Source organism: Balaenoptera acutorostrata, chromosome 15 (assembly GCF_949987535.1).
Source record: "Balaenoptera acutorostrata chromosome 15, mBalAcu1.1, whole genome shotgun sequence".
In the NCBI taxonomy this organism is placed as follows: domain Eukaryota; kingdom Metazoa; phylum Chordata; class Mammalia; order Artiodactyla; family Balaenopteridae; genus Balaenoptera; species Balaenoptera acutorostrata.
Genome location: NC_080078.1, coordinates 59,141,050 through 59,149,372, shown reverse-complemented (window position 1 = coordinate 59,149,372; position 8,323 = coordinate 59,141,050).

The following is an 8,323-nucleotide window of genomic DNA, read 5'->3' as shown; positions in this document are numbered from 1 at the left end:
TTTTTTTTTTTCATGTAATGTCTGAAACATTTATATTAACATATTTCCATACAAATAACCCAATGAAAGTTTAGTATTAGTTGTTTTGTTTGGTTTTTTTTTATACTGCAGGTTCTTATTAGGCATCAATTGTATACACATCAGTGTATACATGTCAATCCCAATCGCCCAATTCAGCACACCACCATCCCCAGCCCACCGCAGTTTTCCCCCCTTGGTGTCCATATGTCCGTTCTCTACATCTGTGTCTCAACTTCTGCCCTGCAAACCGGCTCATCTGTACCATTTTTCTAGGTTCCACATACATGCATTAATATACGATATTTGTTTTTCTCTTTCTGACTTACTTCACTCTGTATGACAGTCTCTAGATCCATCCACGCCTCAACAAATGACTCAATTTCGTTCCTTTTTATGGCTGAGTAATATTCCATTGTATATATGTACCACAACTTCTTTATCCATTCGTCTGTTGATGGGCATTTAGGTTGCTTCCATGACCTGGCTATTGTAAATAGTGCTGCAATGAACATTCGGGTGCATGTGTCTTTTTGAATTACGGTTTTCTCTGGGTATATGCCCAGTAGTGGGATTGCTGGGTCATATGGTAATTCTATTTTTAGTTTTTTAAGGAACCTCCATACTGTTCTCCATAGTGGCTGTATCGATTTACATTCCCACCAACAGTGCAAGAGGGTCCCCTTTTCTCCACACCCTCTCCAGCATTTGTTGTTTGTAGATTTTCTGAGGATGCCCATTCTAACAGGAGTGAGGTGATACCTCATTGTAGATTTGATTTGCATTTCTCTAATAATTAGTGATGTTGAGCATCTTTTCATGTGCTTCATGGCTGTCTGTATGTCTTCTTTGGAGAAATGTCTATTTAGGTCTTCTGCCCATGTTTGGATTGGGGTGTTTGTTTCTTTAATATTGAGCTGAATGAGCTGTTTATATATTTTGGAGATTAAACCTTTGTCTGTTGATTCGTTTGCAAATATTTTCTCCCATTCTGAGGGTTGTCTTTTTGTCTTGTTTATGGTTTCCTTTGCTGTGCAAAAGCTTTGAAGTTTCATTAGGTCCCATTTGTTTATTTTTGTTTTTATTTCAATTACTCTAGGAGGTGGATCAAAAAAGATCTTGCTGTGATTTATGTCAAAGAGTGTTCTTCCTATGTTTTCCTCTAAGAGTTTTATAGTGTCCAGTCTTATATTTAGGTCTCTAATCCATTTTGAGTTTATTTTTGTGTATGGTGTTAGGGAGTATTCTAATTTCATTCTTTTACATGTAGCTGTCCAGTTTTCCCAGCACCACTTATTGAAGAGACTGTCTTTTCTCCATTGTATATCCTTGCCTCCTTTGTCATAGATTAGTTGACCATAGGTGCGTGGGTTAATCTCTGGGCTTTCTATCTTGTTCCATTGATCTATGTTTCTGTTTTTGTGCCAGTACCATATTGTCTTGATTACTGTAGCTTTGTAGTATAGTCTGAAGTCAGGGAGTCTGATTCCTCCAGCTCTGTTTTCTTCCCTCAAGACTGCTTTGGCTATTCGGGGTCTTCTGTGTCTCCATACAAATGTTAAGATGATTTGTTCTAGCTCCGTAAAAAATGTCATTGGTAATTTGATAGGGATTGCATTGAATCTGTAGATTGCTTTGGGTAGTATACTCATTTTCACAATGTTGATTCTTCCAATCCAAGAACATGGTATATCTCTCCATCTGTTGGTATCATCTTTAATTTCTTTCATCAGTGTCTTATAGTTTTCTGCATACAGGTCTTTTGTCTCCCTAGGTAGGTTTATTCCTAGGTATTTTATTCTTTTTGTTGCAATGGTAAATGGGAGTGTTTCCATAATTTCTCTTTCAGATTTTTCATCATTAGTGTATAGGAATGCAAGAGATTTCTGTGCATTCATTTTGTATCCTGCAACTTTACCATATTCATTAATTAGCTCTAGCAGTTTTCTGGTGGCAGCTTTAGGATTCTCTATGTATAGTGTCATGTCATCTGCAAACAGTGACAGTTTTACTTCTTCTTTTCCAGTTTGTATTCCTTTTATTTCTTTTTCTTCTCTGATTGCCATGGCTAGGACTTCCAGAACTATGTTGAATAATAGTGGTGAGAGTGGACATCCTTGTCTCGTTCCTGATCTTAGAGGAAATGCTTTCAGTTTTTCACCATTGAGAATGATGTTTGCTGTGGGTTTGTCATATATGGCCTTTATTATGTGGAGGTAGGTTCCCTCTATGCCCACTTTCTGGAGAGTTTTTATCAGAAATGGGTGTTGAATTTTGTCAAAAGCTTTTTCTGCATCTATTGAGATGATCATATGGTTTTTATTCTTCAATTTGTTAATATGGTGTATCACATTGATTGATTTGCGTATATTGAAGAATCCTTGCATCCCTGGGATAAATCCCACTTGATCGTGGTGTATGATCCTTTTAATGTGTTGTTGGATTCTGTTTGCTAGTATTTTGTTGAGGATTTTTGCATCTATATTCATCAGTGATATTGGTCTGTAATTTTCTTTTTTTGTAGTGTCTTTGTCTGGTTTTGGTATCAGGGTGATGGTGGCCTCATAGAATGAGTTTGGGAGTGTTCCTTCCTCTGCAATTTTTTGGAAGAGTTTGAGAAGGATAGGTGTTAGCTCTTCTCTAAATGTTTGATAGAATTCACCTGTGAAGCCATCTGGTCCTGGACTTTTGTTTGTTGAGAGAGTTTTAATCACAGTTTCAATTTCATTACTTGTGATTGGTCTGTTCATATTTTCTGTTTCTTCCTGGTTCAGTCTTGGAAGGTTATACCTTTCTAAAAATTTGTCCATTTCTTCCAGGTTGTCCATTTTATTGGCATAAAGTTGCTTGTAGTAGTCTCTTAGGATGCTTTGTATTTCTGTGGTGTCTGTTGTAACTTCTCCTTTTTCATTTCTGATTTTATTGATTTGAGTCCTCTCCCTCTTTTTCTTGATGAGTCTGGCTAATGGCTTATCAATTTTGTTTATCTTCTCAAAGAACCAACTTTTAGTTTTATTGATCTTTGCTATTGTTTTCTTTGTTTCTATTTCATTTATTTCTGCTCTGATCTTTATGATTTTTTTCCTTCTGCTAACTTTGGGTTTTGTTTGTTCTTCTTTCTCTAGTTCCTTTAGGTGTAAGGTTAGATTGTTTACTTGAGATTTTTCTTGTTTCTTTAGGTAGGCTTGTATAGCTATAAACTTCCCTCTTAGAACTGCTTTTGCTGCATCCCATAGGTTTTGGGTCGTCGTGTTTTCGTTGTCATTTGTCTCTAGGTATTTTTTGATTTCCTCTTTGATTTCTTCAGTGATCTCTTGGTTATTTAGTAACGTATTGTTTAGCCTCCATGTGTTTGTCTTTTTTACGTTTTTTTCCCTGTAATTCATTTCTAATCTCATAGCGTTGTGGTCAGAAAAGATGCTTGATATGATTTCAATTTTCTTAAATTTACTGAGGCTTGATTTGTGACCCAAGATGTGATCTATACTGGAAAATGTTCCGTGCGCACTTGAGAAGAACATGTAATCTGCTGTTTTTGGATGGAATGTCCTATATATATCAATTAAATCTATCTGGTCTATTGTGTCATTTAAAGCTTCTGTTTCCTTATTTATTTTCATTTTGGATGATCTGTCCATTGGTGTAAGTGAGGTGTTAAAGTCCCCCACTATTATTGTGTTACTGTAGATTTCCTCTTTTATAGCTGTTAGTTATGTATTGAGGTGTTCCTATGTTGGGTGCATATATACTTATAATTGTTATATCTTCTTCTTGGATTGATCCCTTGATCATTATGTAGTGTCCTTCCTTGTCTCTTGTAACATTCTTTATTTTAAAGTCTATTTTATCTGATATGAGTATAGCTACTCCAGCTTTCTTTTGATTTCCATTTGCATGGAATATCTTTTTCCATCCCCTCACTTTCAGCCTGTATGTGTCCCTAGGTCTAAAGTGGGTCTCTTGTAGACAGCATATATATGGGTCTTGTTTTTGTATCCATTCAGCCAGTCTATGTCTTTTGGTTGGGGCATTTAATCCATTCACGTTTAAGGTAATTATCGATATGTATGTTCCTATGACCATTTTCTTAATTGTTTTGGGTTTGTTTTTGTAGGTCCTTTTCTTCTCTTGTGTTTCCCACTTAGAGAAGTTCCTTTAGCATTTGTTGTAGAGCTGGTTTGGTGGTGCTGAATTCTCTTAGCTTTTGCTTGTCTGTAAAGCTTTTGATTTCTCCATCAAATCTAAATGAGATCCTTGCCGGGTAGAGTAATCTTGGTTGTAGGTTCTTCCCTTTCATCACTTTAAGTATATCATGCCACTCCCTTCTGGCTTGTAGAGTTTCTGCTGAGAAGTCAGCTGTTAACCTTATGGGAGTTCCCTTGTATGTTATTTGTCGTTTTTCCCTTGCTGCTTTCAATAATTTTTCTTTGTCTTTAATTTTTGCCACTTTGATTACTATGTGTCTCGCTGTGTTTCTCCTTGGGTTTATCCTGTATGGGACTCGCTGCGCTTCCTGGACTTGAGTGGGTATTTCCTTTCCCATGTTAGGGAAGTTTTCAACTATAATTTCTTCAAATATTTTCTCTGGTCCTTTCTCTCTCTCTTCTCCTTCTGGGACCCCTATAATGTGAATGTTGTTGTGTTTAATGTTGTCCCAGAGGACTCTTAGGCTGTCTTCATTTCTTTTCATTCTTTTTTCTTTAGTCTGTTCCGCAGCAGTGAATTCCACCATTCTGTCTTCCAGGTCACTTATCCGTTCTTCTGCCTCAGTTATTCTGCTATTGATTCCTTCTAGTGTAGTTTTTTTTTTTTTCCAAATAAATTTATTTATTTATTTATTTATGGCTGTGTTGGGTCTTCATTTCTGCACGAGGGCTTTCTCCAGTTGCGGCAAGCGGGGGCCACTCTTCATCGCAGTGCGCGGGCCTCTCACTGTCGCGGCCTCTCCTGTTGCAGAGCACACGCTCCAGACGCGCAGGCTCAGTAGTTGTGGCTCACGGGCTCAGTTGCTCTGCGGCATGTGGGATCTTCCCGGACCAGGGCTCGAACCCGTGTCCCCTGCATTGGCAGGCAGACTTTCAACCACTGCGCCACCAGGGAAGCCCCCTCTAGTGTAGTTTTCATTTCAGTTATTGTATTGGTCATGTCTGTTTGTTTGTTCTTTAATTCTTCTAGGTCTTTGTTAATCATTTTTGCATCTTCTCAATCTTTGCCTCCATTCTTATTCCGAGGTCCTGGATCATCTTCACTATCATTATTCTGAATTCTTTTTCTGGAAGGTTGCCTATCTCCACTTCATTTAGCTGTTTTTCTGGGGTTTTTTCTTGTTCCTTCATCTGGTACATAGCCCTCTGCCTTTTCATCTTGTCTATCTTTCTGTAACTGTGGTTTTTGGTCCACAGGCTGCAGGATTGTAGTTTTTCTTGCTTCTGCTGTCTGCCCTCTGGTGGTGAGGCTATCTAAGAGGCTTGATGGGAGACTCTGGTGGGGGGTAGAGCTGACTGTTGCTGTGGCGGTCAGAGCTCCGTAAAACTTTAATCCACTTGACTGTTGATGGGTTGGCCTGGGTTCCCTCCCTGTTGGTTGTTTTGCCTGAGGCAACCCAACACTGGAGCCTACCTGGGCTCTTTGGTGGGGTTAATGGCAGACTCTGGGAGGGCTCACACCAAGGAGCACTTCCCAGAACCTCTGCTGCCAGTGTCCTTGTCCCCACGGTGAAACAGAGCCACCCCCTGCCTCTGCAGGAGACCCTCCAACACCAGCAGGTAGGTCTGGTTCAGTCTCCCCCAGGGTCACTGCTCCTTCCCCTGGGTCCCGATGTGCACACTACTTTGTGTGTGCCCTCCAAGAGTGGGGTCTCTGTTTCCCCCAGTCCTGTCAAAGTCCTGCAATCAATTCCCACTAGGCTTCAAAGTCTGATTCTCTAGGAATTCCTCCTCCCGTTGCCGGACCCCCAGGTTGGGAAGCCTGACGTGGGGCTCAGAACCTTCACACCAGTGGGTGGACTTCTGTGGTATAAGTGTTCGCCAGTCTGTGAGTCACCCACCCAGCAGTTATGGGATTTGATTTTACTCTGATTGCGCCCCTCCTACCATCTCACTGTGGCTTCTCCTCTGTCCTTGGACGTGGGGTATCCTCCTTGGTGAAGTCCAGGGTCTTCCTGTCAATGATTGTCCAGCAGCCAGTTGTGATTCTGGTGCTCTCGCAAGAGGGAGTGAGAGCACGTCCTTCTACTCCACCATCTTGGTTAATCCTCTCCTTGTGTATCCTGGGAACACGTTCTTAATAGGTCACTTGCACATGAAACCTTGGGGAACGAGACCTGGTACAGACATAGATGGCTTTGGTTATGCTGGGTGCTCCAGTGTAGATAGGCTGGAAAGGCATCAACCCCTCGCCCTGTGGATGAGGACTTGTATCTTCCTAATTTGCCTTCTCTCAGGATCCACATTCTCTTTTGGAATCTCTGGTTGTGCTCCTGGTTCAAGATGAAAGAGCCTGGGTCTCTCTGTCCACCCCTACTCTTCCCCAAATCCTCCCTGAATGGGAAAAGAGAGGGGCTCTTTTTGCCCTGGGGGCTGATAGCAGCAGAGGCCACCCCTCCAGGACAGAATTCCTGATATTCCTGCTGGATGACCAGGAGGCAGAGAGTAAGGCATCCTGTCACACTCTTGGTCCATTTTGCTATGTCTTTTCTCATTCGAAGAGGCTTTGGTGAACAGAGAGACCAGGCTTCCGTCTTGAAACAGGAGCTCAACTGGAGATTCCAAAAGAGAATGTGGATCCTGAGAGAGGGCAAATTAGGAAGATACAAGTGCCAACCATGGTAAAGGAAACAGTCCTGAAGAGGAAGAAGAGAGGGGTGGCTAAGAAAGCTCCAGAGGTCACAGGGGCAGGACAACACCAATGTGCACCCTGGCCCGGAGATGGCCCAAGTCCCATGACCTGGGGGCCAGGGAAGCAGAGCAACCTCCAGGGTAGCCAGACTCTGAAAGCAGAGGGGAGGCTTCAGCGCACTGGCTAACTCCTACTCACACTGCAGACTGTGACCTTGGTGTCTTCTTGTCCAGGGGCCCTCCCTGACTCGAAGCCGGCCACTGTCAACTGCACTATCCTCACTGCACCACATCTCACACAGCAATGCACTTGCCCATTGCCTTCTCTCTCTCCTCCAGACCTTAAGTTCTGTAGGCTCTGGGACTATGTTCACTGCCTGGCACAGGACCTGGCACACAGTCAGTGCTAATAAAATGAGGGGGACATGTAGCTTAAAAGCCATAGAGGGACTGGAGTCCTTGCAAAGTGGATGCCTCCCAAACTCAGAATAAGCTGTGTCCAAGCATGTAAGAGGAATTTTCTGCTAAAATCTCAGAGCAACTGTTTGTTTACATTTGGAGGTTGCAGAGGAGGGGCTGGGGTCATTGGACCAAAGTTGAAGAAGATGGGTCCTGGAAGTGCCACTCATCAGCTTGGTGTTCGTGACCAATGACACGGTGGGAAAGATGATTTATCAGATGGTGTGTTAGTGTCACTCTCCAGAGGGGCATCTGGAAGTGTCCTGGGAAGAAAGCCAGTGAGAGTTAAGCCTTCGAAGTGTTTGTGTAATGGGCGACACCCACCATCTGTAAACAGGACTCATTCTGAAGAGTGACCTGGAAAAGTGTGACTATAAACATTCTGGTACAAGTCTCACAGCGGATATAAGCCCTTAATCCTTTTGAGCAAATACCCAGGGGTAGAATTTCAGGGTCATAGGACAGGGGTATTTTAACTTTAATAGATAATGTCAAACAGTTTTCCAAAGTCATACATTCTGTATGGTTCCCACATAAAGTTCAAAAACAGACAAATCAAACCTATGGTGTTAGAAGTCAGGATAGTAGTTACCTTTGGGGGCTTGCGACTAGGGAGAGGGGCACAAGGGAGACTCTGGGGGCTGGTAATGGTCTGTGTCTTGATCAGGATGCTGGTTACATGGGTATATTCACTTTGTGAAAAGTCATTGAACTGTACACTTAAAATGTGTGCACTTTCCTGTATGTGTGCTACCCTTGAATTAAAAGTTTATTTAAAAGCCTTGAGGAGCCTCAGACCACTGGGGGTGGATGAAACTAACCCCTCTGAGAACCCTCCAATCCCAGGTGGACCTACGTCTCCTTGGAGGTGCACAAAAGCAGATGAAGACTCCAAGTCAAATGTTCCCAAATCCTCCAGTAGCCATCCCTTCTGTGGCTACCCGTGGTCCTCCCATCACCCTCTCTTCCTTAGACAGTTGCAAAACATCCGGCTGCATCTAGCTTGCTCT